Source organism: Schistocerca americana, chromosome 1 (assembly GCF_021461395.2).
Source record: "Schistocerca americana isolate TAMUIC-IGC-003095 chromosome 1, iqSchAmer2.1, whole genome shotgun sequence".
Lineage (NCBI taxonomy): Eukaryota > Metazoa > Arthropoda > Insecta > Orthoptera > Acrididae > Schistocerca > Schistocerca americana.
The window spans coordinates 146,566,311-146,591,771 of record NC_060119.1 but is presented as its reverse complement, the minus strand read 5'-3'; the positions used below and the strand labels follow the sequence as shown (position 1 = coordinate 146,591,771).

At 48.5% G+C, this 25,461-nt stretch overlaps 1 protein-coding gene across 1 annotated transcript in view; it reads right to left on the bottom strand.

Moving 5' to 3' along the window:
• Window positions 1-25,461, bottom strand: part of LOC124620838 (probable G-protein coupled receptor Mth-like 1) — a 548,776-nt gene that overhangs the window by 259,963 nt on the left and 263,352 nt on the right. The gene's annotated exons all lie outside the window — the stretch shown is intronic.

The window sequence follows — 25,461 nt, the reverse complement described above, 5'->3', positions numbered from 1 at the left end:
CGTCTCAGACCAGATATTACGAGCATACTTTACGCGTGCAATTTTGAACCTCTGGACCTCTGTAACGGATAATATAGGAATAAGTTTCAAGGTCACCAGAAATTATCATCTTAAGAACCTATGTCAAAAATTTCGAGGGTTTGCTATGAATGTAGAATTGCCCCACAACTGATACTTTTAGTAATCAAAAATCAAGATTTTTCGGGGTTTTCTCAGGAACTGTTTTTGAACAAATGGTGCTTTCATACGCCGCCTGAAGCCCATCCTAGAACACACTTCATACAAAAGGACCATATGCCTAATTTGCCTGCGCTGGAGAAAGTCTGTGATGTTTAAATTTTAACCCTGTACTGCAGTATAACCACAGTAGGTCTGTTCTTCCGGTAAGTTTACAAATGTTTTCTTCTAGAAATAGTACACAGCCAATCAGTTGCAAATTCTACATCTACATCCATACTCCGCAGGCCACCTGACGGTGCGTGGCGGAGGGTACCTTGAGTACCTCTATCGGTTTATCGGTTCTCCCTTCTATTCCAGTCTCGTATTGTTCGCTGAAAGAAAGGATTGTCGGTATGCCTCTGTGTGGGCTCTAATCTCTCTGATTTTATCCTCATGGTCTCTTCGCGAGATATACGTAGGAGGGAGCAATATACTGCTTCACACTTCGGTGGAGGTATGTTCTCGAAACTTCAACAAAAGCCCGTACCGAGCTACTGAGCGTCTCTCCTGCAGAGTCTTCCACTGGAGTTTATCTATCATTTCCGTAACGCTTTCGCGATAACTAAATGATCCTGTAACGAAGCGCGCTGCTCTCCGTTGGATCTTCTCTATCTCTTCTATCAACCCTATCTGGTACGGATCCCACACTGCTGAACAGTATTCAAGCAGTGGGCGAACAAGCGTACTGTAACCTACTTCCTTTGTTTTCGGATTGCATTTCCTTAGGATTCTTCCAATGAATCTCAGTCTGGCATCTGCTTTACCATCGATCAACTTTATATGATCATTCCATTTTAAATCACTCCTAATGCGTACTCCCAGATAATTTATGGAATTAACTGCTTCCAGTTGCTGACCTGCTATTTTATAGCTAAATGATAAGGGATCTTTCTTTCTATGTATTCGCAGCACATTACACTTGTCTACATTGAGATTCAATTGCCATTCCCTGCACCATGCGTCAATTCGCTGCAGATTGGAAGGTTTATTAAAAGTCTTCTTCAAAAGACAATATTGACAACTCGATTAACATGTTGAGGCAGAGGTACCTTAAAGTTTAGGCGAAAGGCGCCTCCCTAACAAATTAGAACATGCACTGGTTGCACATTGATGAGGAAATGTCAACCGACAACAGCCATGTTGTTCAAAAATGATTCAAATGGCTCTAAGCACTATGGGATTTAACATCTGAGGTCATCAGTTCCCTAGACTTAGAACTACTTAAATCTAACTAACCTAAGAACATCACACACATCCATGCCCGAGGCAGGATTCGAACCTGCGATCGTAGCAGCAGCGCGGTTCCGGGCTGAAGCACCTAGAACAGCTCGGCCACAACAGCCGGCACCATGTTGTGTATGTTTAATTTAAAAAATGGTTCAAATGGCTCTGAGCACTATGGGACTTAACTGCTGAGGTCATTAGTCCCCTAGAACTTAGAACTAGTTAAACCTAACTAACCTAAGGACATCACAAACATCCATGCCCGAGGCAGGATTCGAACCTACGACCGTAGCGGTCTTGCGGTTCCAGACTGCAGCGCCTTTAACCGCACGGCCACTTCGGCCGGCGTTTAATTTAATATGGGGGTAAAATTTTATATTTGACTAACGCCTTACGGCTATACTTTAACGTACCTTTGCTACAACACTTAATTCACTTCTCAATATTTTCTTCTGAAGAAGACGTTTTCATAAACATTTAAATCATGTCTTAATAAACCTTCCAATTTGCAACTGATTGGCTGTTTACTAGTTCTACAGGATGATTTCGTTCTCCGGTTGCTGCTGCAGACACGCACAGAATTTTAAAAGACTTTCAAATGGTCTAAAGAGCATTGACCGCTTATCTCTGTGATCAATAGAGCCCGAGATACGATCGCCTGAAAAGTCACATTTTCGCGCGCGGCTTCTTGGAACATATTGAAATAGTGCACTGACCCACTACTATGTAGTATCCTGGTAGTGCGGTTCTAGGCGCTTCAGTTTGGAACCGCGTGAACGCTACGGTCGCAGGTTCGAATCCTGCCTGGGGCAAGGATGGTTGTGATGTCCTTAGGTTAGTTCGGTTTAAGTAGCACTAAGTTCTAGGGGACTGATGACCTCAGAAGTTGTCCCATAGTGCTCAGAGCCATTTGAACCATATGTAGTATCCAGTCTTGAGGTAATGGCTGATATCATAATTGTCACGAGAAGACGTACAGAGAAAGTGATGAGTTAACGGGTGAACGGAACGCCACTGACTAGAGCACAGCGCCGTGTGTTGTCTGTCGGCTCGCTAAGTGGTGTTTGTTTATGCCATTGACAGCGCGGCGCAAACGGCCTCGCATAAATGCGTCGACAGGTGTCGGCGCAACACAATGGCAGCCATTCAGCGTAAATTGCCTGCCAGCCGGACGGCCCGTTTGAGCAGCGACAATTACAGGGCGGCCTTCGGGGCGCGCCGCCCGCTTCGGCAGTTTATGGCATCGGCGGACCAACATGGGCATACGTACAGAAGGCGGTGACTCATTGTGCGACGTGATCGCTGCTCCAGAGATTACCTTCTCCCCGGTAAAAGCAGCGCTGTGCAAGGCGTCGGTCGCCATCCTAGACCTACATTTCGATGAGGTTAGCCGGTCGCCGCCAAACAAGTCCAGGGTCGGCGGGCGGGTTCCAGTCGGCGGATTGCGTTACGTTGCGTGCACTCGACGCTCCACGGTCACACACGTCAATGTTATTTGTCTTCGCATTTGTTACTCAAGACTAACCAGTAAGCTCCAGTGGCTTGAGTTGCAAGTAATGATGACCTATTTTATTACGATGTCCATTTCACACAGCTGTGTTTAGTGTCGTTTATTAATCGCTGTCGATTTCAAGACACTGAAGACTTCACCATCAGGCACCTAGGACTCTAACAAAAAATAAGTATTACGGTGGCAAACGAAAGTTAGGCACGATTGTTATTATTGTTATTCTCTTATTAGAAACATGCATGTTATACACAGTCATGACTATATTCAAGGGAGAGCGGATTCTGTTCGAAGTCCATCATGCTTCACATGTCCAAACTGCAGTAGGGACTTCTTCTCTTGAGTGGGAATTTTCAGCCACAGCAGACGCTGCACAATCTGAACCAAGAATGATGCACCATCATCCTTTGAGGATGGACGGATGCCAAGGTATGACTAGATATGGTAGACCACTTTCCCGCGAAAGGCAAAGGTCCCGAGTTCAAGACTCGGTCCGGCACACAGTTTTAATGTGCCAGGAAGTATCATATCAGCGCACATTCCGCTGCAGAGTGAAAATCTCATTCTGGAAGGTATGGCAATATCGCTTTAGCCCAAAAGTTGGCCACTTCCAATGCATTTTCTGTACCCTGATGGAGTCCATCTTCTGTGCAAGAGACAGGGCACAGTTGGCATTCAGTCACACTAGTATTATTTTGATCAGTGTATCCCCCATTTTGCCAAATTAAACTTTGATCTCGCAGTTTTGAACATTGCTGTCTCTCAGAAATCCTAGATAAGTTCCAACGGAGAAATAACATAGCCAACCGGTCGCAAATAATTTTTAATCCACTGACCTAGGTTTCAACTCCTCTAAGGATGTGTTCATCAGAATGAAACTTTAGCAATCGTACAGTCATATTGTGAGCAGGCAGGAAGAAATACAAGATAAGTACTGTGGTGTCACCGCCAGACACCACACTTGCTAGGTGGTAGCCTTTAAATCGGCCGCGGTCCGTTAGTATACGTCGGACCCGAGCGCCGCCACACGGCAGGTCTAGAGAGACTTCCTAGCACTCGCCCCAGTTGTACAGCCGACTTTGCTAGCGATGGTTCACTGACAAATTACGCTCTCATTAGCCGAGACGATAGTTAGCATAGCCTTCAGCTACGTTATTTGCTACGACCTAGCAAGGCGCCATTGTCATTTGCTATTTATCTTGTGATGCATGTACCGTCAGACCGATGTTCACAATTATGGGTTAAAGTTAAGTATTCCAGAAGCTACGTACTTTTCTTGCTAGTATAATTACTTTACCTATTCCAGACCTCACGCCAGCCTGCGTGAGCTTTAACGCGTGGCTTTCGGCTACCCGTCACTATGGATTGGCTGTCTTGCCAGTCCACAACAAGTACATCTTCTGTTTGGTGTGTTATCTTGTTATGCTCCTGTCCAGCTTTCCTACGACGACTGTTGCTGCAACCCACTGTAGCGCACCTCTCCTTACCACTGTGTATGAAGTCACACAGAGTACAGACTAGCATGCAAATTTTTGTTTCACATACAACTTGAGAAAGCTTCATTTACGGCAGGCCAGAGTAGCCGTGCGGTTCTAGGCGCTACAGTCTGGAGCCGAGCGACCGCTTCAGCCGCAGGTTCGCATCCTGCCTCGGGCATGGATGTGTGTGATGTCCTTAGGTTAGGTTAGGTTTAATTAGTTCTAAGTTCTAGGAGACTGATGACTTCAGAAGTTAAGTCCCATAGTGCTCAGAGCCATCTGATTTTTTATATTATTGAAATTAAAACTTTCTCGAAAATCTTGAAGTCCCTGGGGACGATATCTTATCTGCATCAATGTCGATAACAGGCAAAAATGGTTGGTGTTATCGATTCCCAGAATGGATGGAATGTCTATGTACGTAACTAAGTTCGTGCTGCACCCTCAGTTATGTGCTGAATGCTCAATGCACGTGGCCTATTCACACATGTCCAATTTTTTTACTGCTATTTCATCTTCCTCGCCCCACTCTGGAGCCGAACGCTTTAAAATATCAACAAAGACGTAACAACTATGATGAAAAGTCGAAAAATAGAGACATGGAACATACAGAGGGCCGGCCGGTGTGGCCGTGCGGTTAAACGCGCTTCAGTCTGGAACCGCGTGACCGCTACGGTCGCATGTTCGAATCCTGCCTCGGGCATGGATGTGTGTGATGTCCTTAGGTTAGTTAGGTTTAATTAGTTCTAAGTTCTAGGCGACTGATGACCTCAGAAGTTAAGTCGCGTAGTGCTCAGAGCCATTTGAACCATTTGAACATACAGAGAAATTACCGATAGCAGAGAACACCCTCACAGAAGACCATACCTTTGACTTTCAGACATCCAAGATACCTGAATGAGATTTTCACTCTGCAGCGGAGTGTGCGCTGATATGAAACTTCCTTGCAGATTAAACTGTGTGCCCGACCGAGACTCGAACTCGGGACCTTTGCCTTTCGCGGGCAAGTGCTCTACCAACTGAGCTACCCAAGCACGACTCACGCCCCGTCCTCACAACTTTACTTCTGCCAGTACCTCGTCTCCTACCTTCCAAACTTTACAGAAGCTCTCCTGCGAACCTTGCAGAACGAGGTAGAAGACAAGGTACTGACAGAAGTAAAGTTGTGAGGACGGGGCGTGAGTCGTGCTTGGGTAGCTCTGTTGGTAGAGCACTTGTCCGCGAAAGGCAAAGGTCCCGAGTTCGAGTCTCGGTCCGGCACACAGTTTTAATCTGCCAGGAAGTTTCATCCAAGATACCTGTCCGACCAACTGGCTACTGGTGCGGCGTCATAACAGGATCCTCTGAAATACGGATTCATGAGAATCTGGTCTACAGGGACGAAGGATACCAAATGACTGCAATGTGGAATCCAGCGATACGACGAGAACGTTCCCAGCACCATCCATCTCACAAGGCGCATCCGGAATGCCTAGGCAGGAATGCGAACGCGCACCCCCTACCCCCATCGCAACAATCCTGACGTCAGGAACTACCTGAAGATGGCAGCGTGTACGTCTGCCGAAATATTATGGAGAAATTACGACGCTACCCGGTCGGATACCCGAAAACTGTTCAAACGCGTCGGTGATTCTTTAACTTTGGTGCGATCACCGATCTGCACTGGCGACCGGATCGAAAGATAATATCCTCATTTTGCTGCGAACTACTAGGCCTTTATTTACACTCCTGGACATGGAAAAAAGAACACATTGACACCGGTGTGTCAGACCCACCATACTTGCTCCGGACACTGCGAGAGGGCTGTACAAGGAATGATCACACGCACGGCACAGCGGACACACCAGGAACCGCGGTGTTGGCCGTCGAATGGCGCTAGCTGCGCAGCATTTGTGCACCGCTGCCGTCAGTGTCAGCCAGTTTGCCGTAGCATACGGAGCTCCACCGCAGTCTTTAACACTGGTAGCATGCCGCGACAGTGTGGACGTGAACCGTATGTGCAGTTGACGGACTTTGAGCGAGGGCGTATAGTGGGCATGCGGGAGGCCGGATGGACGTACCGCCGAATTGCTCAACACGTGGGGCGTGAGGTCTCCACAGTACATCGGTGTTGTCGCCAGTGGTCGGCGGAAGGTGCACGTGCCCGTCGACCTGGGACCGGACCGCAGCGACGCACGGATGCACGCCAAGACCGTAGGATCCTACGCAGTGCCGTAGGGGACCGCACCGCCACTTCCCAGCAAATTAGGGACACTGTTGCTCCTGGGGTATCGGCGAGGACCATTCGCAACCGTCTCCATGAAGCTGGGCTACGGTCCCGCACAGCGTTAGGCCGTCTTCCGCTCACGCCCCAACATCGTGCAGCCCGCCTCCAGTGGTGTCGCGACAGGCGTGAATGGAGGGGCGAATGGAGACGTGTCGTCTTCAGCGATGAGAGTCGCTTCTGCCTTGGTGCCAATGATGGTCGTATGCGTGTTTGGCGTCGTGCAGGTGAGCGCCACAATCAGGACTGCATACGACCGAGGCACACAGGGCCAACACCCGGCATCATGGTGTGGGGAGCGATCTCCTACACTGGCCGTAGACCACTGGTGATCGTCGAGGGGACACTGAATAGTGCACGGTACATCCAAACCGTCATCGAACCCATCGTTCTACCATTCCTAGACCGGCAAGGGAACTTGCTGTTCCAACAGGACAATGCACGTACGCATGTATCCCGTGCCACCCAACGTGCTCTAGAAGGTGTAAGTCAACTACCCTGGCCAGCAAGATCTCCGGATCTGTCCCCCATTGAGCATGTTTGGGACTGGATGAAGCGTCGTCTCACGCGGTCTGCACGTCCAGCACGAACGCTGGTCCAACTGAGGCGCCAGGTGGAAATGGCATGGCAAGCCGTTCCACAGGACTACATCCAGCATCTCTACGATCGTCTCCATGGGAGAATAGCAGCCTGCATTGCTGCGAAAGGTGGCTATACACTGTACTAGTGCCGACATTGTGCATGCTCTGTTGCCTGTGTCTATGTGCCTGTGGTTCTGTCAGTGTGATCATGTGATGTATCTGACCCGAGGAATGTGTCAATAAAGTTTCCCCTTCCTGGGACAATGAATTCACGGTGTTCTTATTTCAATTTCCAGGAGTGTATTTAATGTGCTCACGAGAGAGCCGGCTAGTAAGTACCGTGGTGACATAAATTGTGGTACAACTTTTGTTTAGTATTGGTGGTGACACGTGCAGGAAAGCACCACAGCTCACTCGCGTACGCTTTGTCTGCTTGCTGCATGGGAAATGACCTCATTGTGGAGAGTAATCGCGCATCATGCGAAATGAGGGCGCGGAAACCAGCGCAGGCACACGTCGTCCACGCTTCATCTCCTAAGGCTGTCGGACGACGGGAAATAAACCGTCGCACGCCTTCCATGCGTTCGAGCTTGCTTGCGAGACGTGTGCTGCTGCTGCTGTTGACAGCGCAGCTGCGAAATTTCTACTCGTCACTTGGTAGCTGCTGAAATTTTAAGTGCACAATGGTTCGCATGAAGGAAGTAGGCCGGCTGCTGTAGCCGAGTGGTTCTAGGCGCTTCAGTCCGGAACCGCGCTGCTGCTACGGTCGCAGGTTCGAATCCTGCCTCGGGCATGGATATGTGTGATATCCCTAGGTTAGTTAGGTTTAATTAGTTCTAAGTTGTAGGGGACTGACGACCACAGCAGTTAAGTCCCATAGTGCTCAGAGCTATTTGAACCATTTTTGAAGGAAGTAGACCGTGATGCCAATCAAAACCTATTTAAAACCACTGTATTCTTGTCGAGCATAATCTACTCAAACATTCTCGCGCACATTCTCATAACAATTAGCTTATAAAGTCAAATCCCTCGCGGTCAAAGCACGTCTCAAGCCGATCTTGAAAGACAACTCCCTCCAGCTACTGGTTGAAATTTGGGGACCTTCTCTATAGACGACCTTTTCTCTTACGCCGCGCGGTCTTGGGGGCGCCCTGCCACGGTTTGCGCGGCGTCTGCCTTGGGCATGGGTATGTTATTGTCCTTAGCGTAAGTTAGTTTATGTTAGATTAAGTAGTGTGTAAGCCCAGTGACCGATGGTCTCTGCTGTTTGGTCCCATAGGAACCTACCACAAATTTCCAATTTTTTCTTTATTTTACAGGGATTCGCAGAAGTCACTTCACAATATGGAAAAGGAAAGAAAATGCGCTACAGTAATACTGTCCCACATGGTCTCCAATTGCCTGTTAATAAAAGAGCATCATCACGAACCATACTACCTCAAATGCTGGATAAGATCTCCATCTAAATGACTACGTGTTCTTTCCATCTACATTTCATTTACATTATATTCATAATTAGGCCTTCCACTTCAGGTTCTTCCATGACCAAATTGTTTGTATTTCGGTCATTTTTAGCAATTCCCAAGACGACTCTCTGCGGTGCTCACTCCGCAATGGTTTCTCCCACTGAAGTCCATGCTCAACTGCGAGAAGTCTCTCTTTCTTTTAGAGACACATACTAAGCTTAGTTTTGGAAGCACTACTCCCAAACACACGTCAAGCGGTTTGTACTCTTCTGCTTATCGAGTTGCCAACCCACAGCTGTACTGAACTGTCCAATATACAAAGAAATAATGGAATTTTGTGTATCGTTATCGTTAATTAGTACCATTTTTCTTTCCGATATGTTGCTTGTTCGTTGTAAAAGACAATTTTAAGGGGAAATTTTAGTAAAAATGTCTGAAATCGTTTAAAAAAATATATTGCGTTTTCAGAAAGTGTAATAGTGTATTTTCCCACCTTTATGATTTATTTTTATGTGCATTAGGCTGTAGTCCGTCTAATGTTTGGTCTTCCAGTGTCGGAGATATCATCAGTGGCTATATCGGCTCCTTGACTTCAGAAATGCATTTGACACTGTAGCGCGCTGCTACTGGTGAAAAAAATACGAGCTTATCGAGTATCGGACCAGACGTGCTATTGGATTCAAGACTTCCTTGCATACAGAACTGAACACGTCACTCTTAATGGAACACAATCGACAGGTGTAAAGGTAATTTCGGGAGTACTACAAAGAAGTGTGACAGGACCGTTACTGTTTACAACGTGTGGAAATGATGTACTAGAGACCGTCGGAAGCTGTTTAAGGCTGTTCGCAGGTGATGTGGTTCTCTATGAGAAAGTAGTAACGTCAGAAGACAGTATCGATTTGCAGAATGTTTTGCATAGGATTGATAATTGGTGCAGGCTCAACGTAAATTAATGTAGAATACCGCGGATACACAGAAAAGAAATATCCTGGTGTGGAAGTACTCTGTTAATGAGAAATTTCTGGGAACAGTATACTAAACTGAACTAAACTCCGTCCGAAGAGGCCACGAAGGCCCAACGGTACCGACCGGCCGCCGTGTTATCATCAGCCAACAGGCATCACTGGATGTGGATATGGAGGGGAATGTGGTCACCACACCTCTCTCCCGGCCGTTGTCAGTTTTCGTGACCGGAGCAGTTTCTTCTCAGTCAAGTAGCTCCTCAGTTTGCCTCACAAGGGGTGAGTGCACCCCGCTTGCCAACAGCGCTGGACAGATCAAATGGGCTCCCATCCAAGTGCTAGCCCAGCCCGACATCGCTTAACTTCGGTGATCTGACGGGAACCGGTGTTACCACTGCGGCAAGGCCGTTGAAGGAAACAATATACACAGTAAAATATCTATGATTAACTATCCAGAGCGACCTTAATGGTAATAACCACATAAAACAAATAGCAGGAAAAATGCGATTCGTGCAATTCGTTCACGAAAGGAGGAGTTTACAAGGCGTTTGCTCGACCGATTCTTGAGTATCGTTCATCAATCTGGGACCCTTACCATGTAGGACCGATAGAAGAGATAGGTAAGATCCAACGAAACGCATCGTCACTTGATGGGCCCCGAAACGTTACACTCAACAAGCTGCAGTGGGCGAAGTTACAAGAGAGGCGATGTATGTCACGGAGAGGTTTACTATTGGAATTTCGAGAGAGCACTTTCTGGGAAGAGGCGAGCAACATCTTACTTCCTCCCACATACGTCTCGCGAAATGGCGACGAGAAAATTCGAGAAATTGAGAGCTAATACAGACGCTTACCGACAACCATTCTTCCCACGTGACATTCGGGGGGCGGGGGAGGGCGAGGCGGAATCAGGTAGTGATAACAGAACTTCCCTCCACCACACCCCGTCCGGTGGCTTGCGGAGTACTGATGTAGATGTAGAGGCAGTTACAATCTGAATCACAGCACGCCAAGCTGTTTAGACGTATACACGCAATGGTCTTTAGAGAGTCATGAAAGTAGTGCCTAGGATCACATAGTCCCGTTGGGATCGTTTCGGGGTAACCAATGGTTTTTAGAACTATATTTATTCGGATTATTTGCTTGTTTCATTGTATCCTATCTGCCACTTTCCTTTGTACCATACTAATCAAACTCCCTGTATAACGCCGTACGAGATAACGGATTGAAAGTAAACAAAGGGAACACGCAAGCGTTCTCATCTGAGTGTCACTGGCAGCGAAGAACGTTCTTATAGTCAAGACAAGAGCATTCACTTTCTGCGTAAGGTGTTGAACGTGATACTTCCAACAAAGCGTTCCATCTACACTAAGTCCTAACTGGTCGACTTCAGTTGCTGTTAGACCATTCACGGACAACAAAATTCCGCTTTCACATAAGGTCCGTATCAGAAACTGTATGCAGTGCGTTTTTGTTGTTGTTGAGCATTACGCCGCCTTTGAAATCCACGTGTTGCACGTATGAGGTCCCATACTCCATGGAGCGAAGAGGACGATGCGGGAGACGCGCACCGCTGTACTAGGCAAGGTCGTAGTGGAGGTGGTTTGCCATTGCCTTCCTCCGATCGTATTGGGGATGAATAATGATGGTGAAGACGACACAACACCACCCAGTCATCCCACCTGGAATCGAACCCGGGACCCCGTGCGCGGGAAGCGAGAACGCTACCGCAAGACCACAAGCTGGGGACTGTTATCACTACTGTTAACTACATCATTTATACCACGTTCCATGTCTCTCACACAGTACTTGTGTAATCTGTAGAGAGAAATTTTTTTTTGTTACATGTCATACAGGGTGAAAAATCACGGAAGTACAGTGTGGTTGTAATTAAACTTTCGCTACTTGAAGCAGTGTGGACGGAAAAACTATTTACCGTATGGGTACCCAACTGTATGGGAATGATGTTCAGACTGTGCACTGCGAAATTTGCGTTGTTAGTAGTGTTGGTGTCATGACTTGACATTAAGCACCGGTAGTGTCACAGCGACGTAGGACTGAAATACGAGCATCTGCGTGCCTTATAGTTGCAGGCAGTCAACATGGGTGTGTACATGATGATCAGGGCTTCACTGGTAAGCTGCTTTATCAAAACAACAGGAATAGTGCTGCCGCTCTTCGTGAGTGTCGTCGCATTAATGGAACACAGAAGTGCTCTTTCCGCACCGGGATTGAAGAACATGATTCAGAAATTGCAATTAATTGGCGACGTGGGAATTGCTCCTGGGAGAGATCGACGGTCAACTGCGTGACAAATTGTTGACGAATTTACTGTTGCCGTGGTTGAGAACGCTGGACGCAGTGTGCGATGTCCAAGCAGCGCACGAGCTGTGTCACGTCAGCTGAACATTCCATGCTCCATCGTTCGAAACGTACTGCGAAGAATTGTGAAATGGTATGTCAACACTCATGCTCATAAATTAAGGATAATTGCAGAATGTCGTGCTACACAACGTGGCACTACACAAAAACTGGCGCTAACAGCACAGGCACATAGGGAACACACACGACACAGATCTGTAAGTCCACGGTATTAATGATAAGTTAAGAAAACCGTCCCGAAACACATGCGCTACAAAATGCCACTGTTTCCTGTGCATGTACCCCGACATCCATATGGGATATGATCAGCATACACACGTACACAGGCCACAAAACGGGTTGGCATACTTTGGGTCAGGTGGACAAGCAGCTGCTGGGGTAAGCCTCCCATTCCCGCACAAGTGCCTGTCGGAGCTCCTGAAGTGTCCTAGGGGTTTCAAGACGTGCAGCGATACGTCGACCGAGGGCATTCCAGACGTGCTCGATGGGGGTTTAGGTCTGGAGAACAGGCAGACCATTCACCTGATCTGTTTCAAAGTACTCCTCCACGATGGCAGCTCGGTGGGGCCGTGCGTTATCAGGAGGAAGGTGGGACCCACTGCACCCCTCAAAAGGCGGACATACTGGTGCAAAATGACGTCCCGATACATCTGATGTTACAGTTCCGTCCGCAGCTCGTGGTCGTGCGGTAGCCTTCTCGCTTCCCGCGCCCGGGTTCCCGGGTTCGATTCCCGGCGGGGTCAGGGATTTTCTCTGCCTCGTGATGACTGGGTGTTGTGTGATGTCCTTAGGTTAGTTAGGTTTAAGTAGTTCTAAGTTCTAGGGGACTGATGACCATAGATGTTAAGTCCCATAGTGCTCAGAACCATTGTTACAGTTCCTCTGTCAAAGACATGCAGGGGTGTACGTGCACCAATCATTTTCAAACCACCCCACACCATCAAACCACGATCTCTATACAGGTCCCTTTCAAGGACATTAAGGGGTTGATATCTGGTTCCTGGTTCACGCTAGCGGCGAGAATCACTGTTCAGACTATACCTGGACTCGTCCGTGAACATAACCTGGGACCACTGTTCCAATGAGCATCTACTGTGTTCTTGACACCAGGCTTTACGGGCTCTCCTGAGACCAGGGGTCAGTGGAATGCACCTTGCAGGTCTCCGGGCGAATAAACCATGTCTGTTCAGTCGTCTGTAGACGGTGTGTCTGGAGACAACTGTTCCAGTGGCTGCGGTAAGGTTCCGAGCAAGGCTGCCTGCAGTACTCCGTGGCCGTCTGCGGGCATTTATGGTGAGATGTCGGTCTTCTTGTGGTAATGTACACTGTGGACGTCCCGTACTTTAGCGCCTGGACACGTCTCCTGTCTGCTGAAATAGTTGCCTTAATTGTGAGATCACACTTAGTGGCACACGGAGGGCCCGTGCCACGACCTGCTGTGTTTGACCAGCCTCCAGTCGCCCTAGTATTCTACCCCTCATAACGTCATCAATATGTGTTCTTTGAGCCATTTTCAACACACAGCCACCATTAGCACGTCTGAAAACGTCTGCACACTTACTCGCTGCACCGTACTCTGACATGCACCAACACACCTCTGCGTATGTGGACTGCTGCCAGCGCCACCGTGCGACGATCGTAGTACAAATGCACCGCATGGACGAACCCCGAGGTGATTTAAACCCGCAAACCGTCCACCAGAGCGTTGTTTCACCATGTATCAGCATTATCCTTAATTTATGAGCATGAGTGTAGTACTGGTCCAGGCTGTCGTGGATGCAAATTGTTGTCACGTTGACCAACTTTTGTAGCCTGGAATGTAAACATGGTGCATAATTAAGAAATGTTACCCTCACATGGGGAAGTTAAAATGTCTTTCTTTAAACCGTTTATTCTTTCTTTTTCTTCCACATGTCCTTACAAACGTTTCCAGAAAGCTTCATTTTCCTACAAACAGTCGGTTGTCATGGGGGCTCTCTCAAGCAACGGAAGTTCAATAATAACCATCGAGTGTACCAAGAAGAGCCAACGGCCTTGCCGCAGTGGTAACACCGGTTCTCGTCAGATCATCGAAGTCGGGCTGGGCTAGCACTTGGATGGGTGACCATCCGGTCTGGTGAGCGCTGTTGGCAAGCGGGGTGCATTCAGCCCTTGTGAGGCAAACTGAGGAGCTACTTGATTGGGAAGTAGCGGCTCCGGTCTCGGAAACTGACATACGGCAGGGAGAGCGGTGTGCTGACCATATGCACCTCCATATCCACATCCAGTGACGCCTGTGGGCTGAGGATGACACGGTGGCCGGTCGGTACCGTCGGTCCTTCATGGCCTGTTCAGGAGTAGTTTAGTTTTACACCAAGAAGAGGAATGGGCACGGAGCAGAACCCTGTGGAAGCCTGTAGTTTACATGGCGCCAGTCAGATTCGAACCCCTTCCCTGTTTCTGAATGTTGGACAACAGTATTCACTTCCTACGTTCCAGATGTGAACCATTGTTGAGCTTTTTCCCTGATACCATAGTGTTCCAACAGGTAAGCGTCGCGGAAAAAGCGGCCGTGAACTGCCGTGGCCGGATCGTAGCGGGTGTTGCGGTGTGAAGCTAGCGGACCGTGGGATCGCGGGCCCGTATTGTGGGGCTGCAGACAGCAAGCAGCGGGCGGGCTATCTGTGTGTGGCTCGCCGGCTCCCAGACCGCTAGGCGGTGCCGCGCTCCCGCCGGGTCGACGTAACGGCTCCGCAGAATGGCGGCAATTACTCGCGGGGTATTGCCCGTACCACGCCAGTCACTCACGCGCATAACCCAGGCACGGCTGGCGGTCGCCATCCCGCCTCATAACAACAAAAGCACCCATCCGCCCAGCGTCGGCAAACCAGTTAACACAGCAATTAGCTTATAATATCGGAGACGTTACTCATTACTGAGCACAGTTTATAACCCCCACCGATCTCGACGTGGGGGACGGAGGCGGCGGGGGGGGGGGGGGGGGGGAGGAGGGGGGGTCCTGGTTGTGTCAGTGCTATACACAGTTGTACCGCAGCCGTCATCACATCAGACAGTTTCCTATGGCGAGGCCAGACTAGCATATGGTTCCTGAATATTGGCAGCAGTCTTTTTAGTTCTTAACTGTCTGGTCTTGTAACATTAGTCAACATAGCCTTGCTATGTTGGTACTGAGCGCAAGTCAAAGCAAGGTGAAAACACAGTTGTCACATATCCAAAGGACATGCAGTTCCACTTAATGATGATGGTATCTAGTAAAATATTCCGGCAGTAGAATAGTACCCCATTCGGAACACCGAATGATGACTTCCTGGGTGGACGCTACCGTTGGGAAAATCAAAACTGGCGTTCTACGGGTAGTAGGAGTGTAGAATGTTAATACCCGTTAGTTAAGAAAGTGTAGTGTATAGGTCGCTCACCCATCTGACCTACAACCCCTCTACCACTTGTGTTACACGAGCGGTCTAACCCTGCAGGCGTTATATCAGCAGACTATAGAACCCCAAACAGTATGCTTGTTAGACCAGCAGAGGTGCTTCCAAAGGCCATGGATTGCAAATAGTTCCTCTAGTGTCTATATCCAACCTGGGTATTTAGGGTGGCGCAGCGTTGCTCCAAGCCTGTCTTCCATCGACCTCGAACCAGGTGCTGACTGCACCCGTAGTTCTGCAGAGCCACGTCCGCAGATCGAGGTCTCGCGGTTGCGTTCTCGCTTCCCGAGCACGGGGTCCCGGGTTCGATTCCCGGCGGGGTCAGGGATTTTCACCTGCCTCGAGATGACTGGGTGTTTGTGTTGTCCCCACCGTTTCCTCATCATTCATGAAAGTGGCGAGATTGGACTGAGCAAAGGTTGGGAACTTCTATGGGCGCTGATAACTGCGCAGTTGAGCGCCCCACAATCCGAATCATCATCATCTGCAGAGTCTCGTTCGGAATCTTCGATAAGTATGGCGACATGCGTTCGCTGTCGCCACCGACCGAGAGAGTAGCCACGTTCTGTCATCACCGTCACCAGAGCTTGGTCCTTGCTTTGGGAATTAATAACCAGGACTTTGGTGTCGGCAATTACCCTTAAGTCCATACATTGTTGTTCTACCAACTGAATCTTAGACTGTATACTTTTCTCTTATCAAGCGAGTCTCAGACTTCGATTGGCCATCTTTGGGGCCTTTAGCACAAGTACAGACTTCTGTAGTTTAAGGCCTGATACCACACCTTCACACTCTATTTTCATTAACTTTTCCCTGAAGAGGAGCTTTTGGTAGATGATTTTTTTTTAATAAAGCCGCTCTACTTTGTTTACCTGGGCTGTGTTCTCACTGCACCTCAACCAATGAAAGACATATCAGTTGGTGACGTAGTTTTCGGGCCTCAGCTCCTCCATCGGCTACACTGCCACATTTCGTCCCATAGCCAGTGACGACGAAAAATTTTTCTGAGAACCAGAACTTCCACCGAGCGGGCGGTGTAGTGAGGGGCGTTTTTCCCGTTGGGATTGTGCGGAGCTGGTGTGGTCGCTGAGTACGTGGCCGACGAGAGTACCGTACTCGAGGCAGAGGGGCCAATTTGGAGTGCTGTTCACAAACAGCGGTGGCCGTCTGCTGGTTTGCTGGCTAAACGGCTGCTTAAAGCATTATTTTGTCCCACAGCCTGGTTACAGTAGATGTACGAGTACAGTTACGCTACTATATACTATTATATGATCTGACTGCACTACTGACCGTATTTCACGAAACATCTGGTTGGTCTAAGGGATTTGATGTTAGTAGTTTAAGAATTTTTGGCATATTGCAGCCCCGTCAGCAACTGTGATAGACTAATATATTGAAGAATCAGCCTCAGTTGCGCAAATTTTCTGGTCTTTACCAGGTTTCGGGAAATTAATCTAGCCTTCTTCAGAAACATAAAATTACTATAACATGCCAAAATACGGCACAGTCAACCGTTAAATTAAAACCTATAGTACCGTGGTACCATGTCGAATCAAAACTACGTAGCTGAAGTACATGGTACCACGGTACTACAGGTTTTAATGTTGACTGTGCCTTATTCTGGCATGTTATACTAATTTTATGCTTCTGAAGAAGGCTAGATTAATTTAGCCGAAACCTGGTAAAGAGCAGAAAATTTGCGCAACTGAGGCTGATTCTTCAATATATTATTATAAGTAATTTGCCCATGTTCTACCGTTCAAGTTTCTTTCGCCTGTTAAGAAATGTCTTAACTTCAGATGCCTGTAATTTAGTACGGTGTGCATATTTAAAGAACTGCCATGTGCTTTTGTTGTTGTTTTACCGTACTTTGGATATTTTGTGCCTTTTGCTCAACGATTACGCGAAGATTAGCTAGGTGGATGACCACTGAACTGTTTACAATCCTATTACGACTAAGGTGTTTGTGAACTAGCTGTTGACTTACTGACGTACCCAGCGCATGTGGCATACGAGTAACTGGCTTAAACTGTTTGCACTGATGTTGATCCGGAATTGTTTCGTAAAGTCAAGTGCCCTTGGTTGCACTGTTCAAATAGCTATTTCTTACTCGAAGTGTCTGGAAGTCATTCGTATTGTTGGTTTGTTAAGTTGGTATGAGAGGGAACAATCATCTACTGGCTTAATTCACAGATGCCTGAATTAAATGGGCTTGTGGAGTTTAATTCGAATACTTAATACTTGTAATCGCTTTTCATTCCAAGTTCTCTCTCTCTCTCTCTCTCTCTCTTTCTCTCTCCCTCTCTTTCTCTCTCCCTCTCTTTCTCTCTCCCCCCCCCCCCCCTCTGAGTGTGTGTGTGTGTGTGTGTCTGTTTTAAGTACTGCTGTTTATTCCTTGGTTGTCAATGGGTTGTATCTGATGTTTAACTGACCGTCTTGAATAATGTCTCGAGTCAGCCGTTTGTGAAATTATGATATGTAATTATTCGTTGTAAAGAGATACGATCATACTACAGGATTCCTGGACTTCTTTGTACATATTGTTTATTGTCAATATTATTTTACTGTCAGCAATCAGGGTTGTAAGGTTAATAATATTCTTTAATGCTGGTTATCAAAATTTGTTTAAAGTCCTCTGGACTGACCATCTGCTTTCAAGTGTTTAAAAGTTTTGACAAGACTAACTATAAATCTGTCTTTAAAGTATGTTTGTGAAGTGGCATGGCACCTTGGGACCTTACCATTTCCCTCCCGCTCCTTGCATTTAATTGTTTATATTATTACGAACCGCTGCTTACACAATTTGTTCAATTTGACCACCGGGGACGTCGACGAGATGCTGTACGGCTCCATATTTGCACCTGGTGACCAGATTTGGAACAATTTTTTTGCGTTAATCGATATGGCATAACTGCATCACCATATCTACCAGCCGGCCGGAGTGGCCGAGTGGTTCTAGGCGCTTCAGTGTGGAACCGCGCGACCGCTACGGTCGCAGGTTCGAATCCCGCCTCGGGCATGGATGTGTGTGATGTCCTTAGGTTAGTTAGGTTTAAGTAGTTCTAGGTTCCAGGGGACTGATGACCTCAGATGTTAAGTCCCATAGCGCTCAGCGCCATTTGATCCATATCTACCATGTTTCGCTGCTATACGATAATTACAGCTCACATTAGTCTTATGTGAGTAGCTGCACATTAATGATAATCATCCGGTATTATAAGTTCTTCATTTCTCTTGTCAGGCAAAGTGTATGTGTAGTTTATAGATTAGATGCAATTTATGGTCCGGGACTGCAGCATGGCGTTGGCCGAAACGACTAAAGGAGATAAAAAACCTAACATTGAGTCACATGTCCAGTGGTCTATGGAAGCGAGCAGTTTGGCTGGAAATAAATCTGTATCATCCACACACGAAGCATATTCAGTGAAGGCAACCACACTATGGTGATCCGCCAGCCCACCCTCCCCACTTTCTTTCGTTTAATATCATTTACACTTGCTATGACTATGACGGGAGATCGTAAGTTTTTCGTTTGCGCCTAAGACAATTGCGCGAGCCTCGCGCTGTTGACGTTAATGCGCAGCTAGGTCGTAATTCATACGGAAAGCAGATACAGCGTCAGACGCGCGGTTACAATCAACACGTTGTGCGGTCGGCGAGAAAGCAAAGAAATCCGATGCGGCTGTAAGTTGGTGTTATTTATTACGAGGCCGGCGGGATGGACGCAAAAAGGCGGCCGCGCACGAGCGCAGGCGGTCTTTTAAACACAGACCGAGTGCCGGGAACTGCTGTGTGGTGGGAGATGGGGGGAGGGGAGGGAGGGAGAGGGGGGAGAGACAGAGAGGGAGAGAGAGACAGAGACAGAGAGAGAGAGAGAGGAGCCCGCTATCTGGTGCAGGCCGCATCTGGGTTAAGCACATCATTTGGCGCTGTCACACCAGAGCTCCTCCGCGATAAGGTGATGGGCAGGCGCCATCAGCCAGTGGCGGGTGTTTAGGCGTCGATGGTTCACTGCGAGAGGAGCCATTTCCTGGTTACGGAGCTCGTGTCTCATCGCGGAAGCGAAGTAGTTAACTAGCAAGAAATCTATCCATACCTGTAAAGGAACCTGTTCTTACAAGGGAACCTCCCCATCGCACCCCCCATCAGATTTAGTTATAAGTTGGCACAGTGGATAGGCCTTGAAAAACTGAACACAGATCAATCGAGAAAACAGGAAGAAATTATGTGGAACTATGAAAAAAATAAGAAAAATATACAAACTGAGTGGTGCATGAGTAAGATATGCAACATCAAGGACGATATGAACTCCGGAGCGCCGTGGTCCCGTGGTTAGCATGAGTAGCTGCGGAGCACGAAGTCCTTGGTTCAAGTCTTCCCCCGAGTGAAAAGTTTAATTTTTTATTTTCAGACAATTATTATCTGTCCGTCCGCCCGCTATAATTGCTGGATTCATATTGCCCACGGAATACATCTCACGTATTTAATGCACTCTCGTCCAAAGTAGCGAACAGGGAGCTAGGGAGCCTCGTTAGCAGGAATACACTCTCTTCCGTGCGTTGTAGTCGACTGACGTCATGTGTTTCGATGTTTGTTTAGGTGTAGCGTCCCCACACTACGGCGCAGTTACCTTGCATCGGACGGACGGACGGACAGACGGACAGATAATAATTGTCTGAAAATAAAATATTAAAATTTTCACTCGAGGAAGAGTTGAACCAAAGAACTTTCGCTCAACAGCTGCTCACGCTAACTACGGGACCACGGCACTCCTGAGATCAGACTATCCTTGATGTTGCCTATCTTGCGCATGAACTATTCAGTTCGTATATTTTGCTTATTTTTTTCATAGTTCCACACAACTTCTTCCTGTTTTCTCGATTGATCTGTGTTCAGCTTTTCGAAGCCTATCCACTGCGCCAACTTATAACTACATCTGAGGGGGCTGCGATGGGGAGGTTCCCTTGTTAGCAACGTCTACGGTCACTTTCAAATATCAAACGTTAAAGTCACTCGATATTACAGTCGTGTTCCTGAGTTTTTACACTGAGGTGGCAAAAGCCTTGCGATAGCGATATGCGCGTACACAGATGGCGGTAGTATCGGATACACAAGATATAAAACGGCAATGCGTTGGCTGAACTCGGGTGATTCAAGAGAAAAGGTTTCGTACGACGGGATTTTACAGACTGTGAACGTGGAATGATACACTACTGGCCATTAAAAGTGCTACACCAAGAAGAAATGCAGATGACAGACCGGTATTCATTGGACAAATATACACTCCTGGAAATTGAAATAAGAACACCGTGAATTCATTGTCCCAGGAAGGGGAAACTTTATTGACACATTCCTGGGGTCAGATACATCACATGATCACACTGACAGAACCACAGGCACATAGACACAGGCAACAGAGCATGCACAATGTCGGCACTAGTACAGTGTATATCCACCTTTCGCAGCAATTCAGGCTGCTATTCTCCCATGGAGACGATCGTAGAGATGCTGGATGTAGTCCTGTGGAACGGCTTGCCATGCCATTTCCACCTGGCGCCTCAGTTGGACCAGCGTTCGTGCTGGACGTGCAGACCGCGTGAGACGACGCTTCATCCAGTCCCAAACATGCTCAATGGGGGACAGATCCGGAGATCTTGCTGGCCAGGGTAGTTGACTTACACCTTCTAGAGCACGTTGGGTGGCACGGGATACATGCGGACGTGCATTGTCCTGTTGGAACAGCAAGTTCCCTTGCCGGTCTAGGAATGGTAGAACGATGGGTTCGATGACGGTTTGGATGTACCGTGCACTATTCAGTGTCCCCTCGACGATCACCAGTGGTGTACGGCCAGTGTAGGAGATCGCTCCCCACACCATGATGCCTGGTGTTGGCCCTGTGTGCCTCGGTCGTATGCAGTCCTGATTGGGGCGCTCACCTGCACGGCGCCAAACACGCATACGACCATCATTGGCACCAAGGCAGAAGCGACTCTCATCGCTGAAGACGACACGTCTCCATTCGTCCCTCCATTCACGCCTGTCGCGACACCACTGGAGGCGGGCTGCACGATGTTGGGGCGTGAGCGGAAGACGGCCTAACGGTGTGCGGGACCGTAGCCCAGCTTCATGGAGACGGTTGCGAATGGTCCTCGCCGATACCCCAGGAGCAACAGTGTCCCTAATTTGCTGGGAAGTGGCGGTGCGGTCCCCTACGGCACTGCGTAGGATCCTACGGTCTTGGCGTGCATCCGTGCGTCGCTGCGGTCCGGTCCCAGGTCGACGGGCACGTGCGCCTTCCGCCGACCACTGGCGACAACATCGATGTACTGTGGAGACCTCACGCCCCACGTGTTGAGCAATTCGGCGGTACGTCCACCCGGCCCCCCGCATGCCCACTATACGCCCTCGCTCAAAGTCCGTCAACTGCACATACGGTTCACGTCCACGCTGTCGCGGCATGCTACCAGTGTTAAAGACTGCGATGGAGCTCCGTACGCCACGGCAAACTGGCTGACACTGACGGCGGCGGTGCACAAATGCTGCGCAGCTAGCGCCATTCGACGGCCAACACCGCGGTTCCTGGTGTGTCCGCTGTGCCGTGCGTGTGATCATTGCTTGTACAGCCCTCTCGCAGTGTCCGGAGCAAGTATGGTGGGTCTGACACACCGGTGTCAATGTGTTCTTTTTTCCATTTCCAGGAGTGTATTATACTAGAACTGACATGCGATTACATTTTCACGCAATTTGGGTGCATAGATCCTGAGAAATTAGTACCCAGAACAACCACCTCTGGCCGTAATAACGGCCTTGATACAACTGGGCATTGAGTCAAACAGAGTTTGAATGGCGTGTACAGGTACAGCTGCCCATGCAGCTTCAACACGATACCACAGTTCATCAAGAGTAGTGACTGGCGTATTGTGACGAGCCAGTTGCTCGGCCACCACTGACCAGACGTTTTCAATTGGTCGAACATTTTCTGTATCCAGAAAGGCCCTTAGCGGACCTGCAACATGCGGTCGTGCATTATCCTGCTGAAATGTATAGTTTCGCAGGGATCGAATGAAGGGTAGAGCCACGGGTCGTAACACATCTTAAATGTAACGTGGACTGTTCAAAGAGCCGTCAATGCGAACAAGAGGTGACCAAGACGTGTAACCAATGGCACCCCATACCATCACGCCAGGTGATGCGCCAGTATGGCGATGACGAATACACGCCTCCAACGTGCGTTCATTGCGATGTCGCCAAACACGGATCCGACCATCATGATGCTGTAAACAGAACCTGGATTTATCCAAAAAAATGACGTTTTGCCACTCGTGCACCTAGGTTCGTCGCCGAGTACACCATCGCAGGCGCTCCTGTCTGCGATGCAGCGTCAAGAGTAACCGCAGCCACGGTCTCCGAGCTGATAGTCCATGCTGTGCAAACGTCGTCGAACTGTTCGTGCAGATAGTTGTTTTCTTGCAAGCGTCCCCATTTGTTGACTCAGGGATCGAGACGTGGCTGCATGATCCGTTACAGCCAGGCGCATAAGATGCCTGTCATCTCGACTGCTAGTGATACTAGGCCGTTTGGATCCAGCACGGCGTTCCGTATTACCCTCCTGAACCCACTAATTCCATATTCTGCTGTCATTAGAGCTGCAGTGTCGGGATACGATAAACCGAAATCGCGATAGGCTTCAATCCGACCTTTATCAAAGTCGGAAACGTGATGGTACGCATTTCTCCTCCTTACACGAGCCATCACAACAACGTTTCACCAGGTAACGCCGGTCAACTGCTGTTTGTGTACGAGAAAGCGGTTGGAAACTTTCCTCATGTCAGCACGTTGTAGGTGCCGCCACCGGCGCCAACCTTGTGTGAATGCTCTGAAAATATGGTTCAAATGGCTCTGAGCACTATGGGACTTAACTACTGAGGTCATCAGTCCCCTAGAACTTAGAACTACTTAAACCTAACTAACCTAAGGACATCACACACATCCATGCTCGAGGCAGGATTCGAACCTGCGACCGTAGCGGTCACGCGGTTCCAAACTGACGCGCTTAGAACCGCACGGCCACACCGGCCGGCGAATGCTCTGAAAAGCTAATCGTTTGCATATGACAGCATCTTCTTCCTGTCGGTTAAATTTCGCGTCTGTAGCACGTCATCTTCGTGGTGTAGTAATTTTTATGGCCAATAGTGTAGTTGGGACATTCCATTTCGCAGATCGTTCGGGAATTCAGTATTCCGAGAATCACTGCGTCGAGAATGTGCCTAAAATACCAAATTTCAGTCGCTACCTCTTACCAGGGACAACGCACTGGCCGACGGCCGTCAATTAACGACAGAGAGCACCGGCGTTTGCGTTGAGTTGTCAGTGCTAATAGACAAACGAGACTGTTTGAGGTAACTGCAGAATTCAATGTGGGACGTTAGCACAGTGCTGCGAAATTCGGCATTAACGGGCTATTGCAGCAGACGACCGACGCAAGTGCCTTTTGTAACACTACAGCGCGTCTCCTGGGCTCGTGACCATATCGGTTGGATCCTACACGAGATGGCAAACCATGACCTACTTAGGTGAGTCGCAATTTTAGTTGGCAAGAGCTCATTGTAGGGTTCGAGTGTGGTGCTGACTCCACGAGGCCATGGATCCAAGTTCTCAACAAGGCACTGTGCCGATTGCTGATGACTCCATAATGGTGTGGCCTGTGTTTACATGGAATGGACTGGGTCCTTTGGTCAAACTGAGCCGGCCATTCACTGGAAATACGGGGGCAGTTCAATAAGTAATGCAACACATTTTTTTTCTGAAACAGGGGTTGTTTTATTCAGCATTGAAATACACCAGGTTATTCCCCAATCTTTTAGCTACACAACACTATTTTTCAACGTAATCTCCATTCAATGCTACGGCCTTACGCCACCTTGAAATGAGGGCCTGTATGCCTGCACGGTACCATTCCACTGGTCGATGTCGGAGCCAACGTCGTACTGCATCATTAACTTCTTCATCATCCGCGTAGCGCCTCCCACGGATTGCGTCCTTCATTGGGCCAAACATATGGAAATCCGAGGGTGCGAGATCGGGGCTGTAGGGTGCATGAGGAAGAACAGTCCACTGAAGTTTTGTGAGCTCCTCTCGGGTGCGAAGACTTGTGTGAGGTCTTGCGTTGTCATGAAGAAGGAGAAGTTCGTTCAGATTTTTGTGCCTACGAACACGCTGAAGTCGTTTCTTCAATTTCTGAAGAGTAGCACAATACACTTCAGAGTTGATCGTTTGACCATGGGGAAGGACATCGAACAGAATAACCCCTTCAGCGTCCCAGAAGGCTGTAACCATGAGTTTACCGGCTGAGGGTATGGCTTTAAACTTTTTCTTGGTAGGGGAGTGGGTGTGGCGCCACTCCATTGATTGCCGTTTTGTTTCAGGTTCGAAGTGATGAACCCATGTTTCATCGCCTGTAACAATCTTTGACAAGAAATTGTCACCCTCAGCCACATGACGAGCAAGCAATTCCGCACAGATGGTTCTCCTTTGCTCTTTATGGTGTTCGGTTAGACAACGAGGCACCCAGCGGGAACAAACCTTTGAATATCCCAACTGGTGAACAATTGTGACAGCACTACCAACAGAGATGTCAAGTTGAGCACTGAGTTGTTTGATGGTGATCCGTCGATCATCTCGAACGAGTGTGTTCGCACGCTCCGCCATTGCAGGAGTCACAGCTGTGCACGGCCGGCCCGCACGCGGGAGATCAGACAGTCTTGCTTGACCTTGCGGCGATGATGACACACGCTTTGCCCAACGACTCACCGTGCTTTTGTCCACTGCCAGATCACCGTAGACATTCTGCAAGCGCCTCTGAATATCTGAGATGCCCTGGTTTTCCGCCAAAAGAAACTCGATCACTGCCCGTTGTTTGCAACGCACATCCGTTACAGACGCCATTTT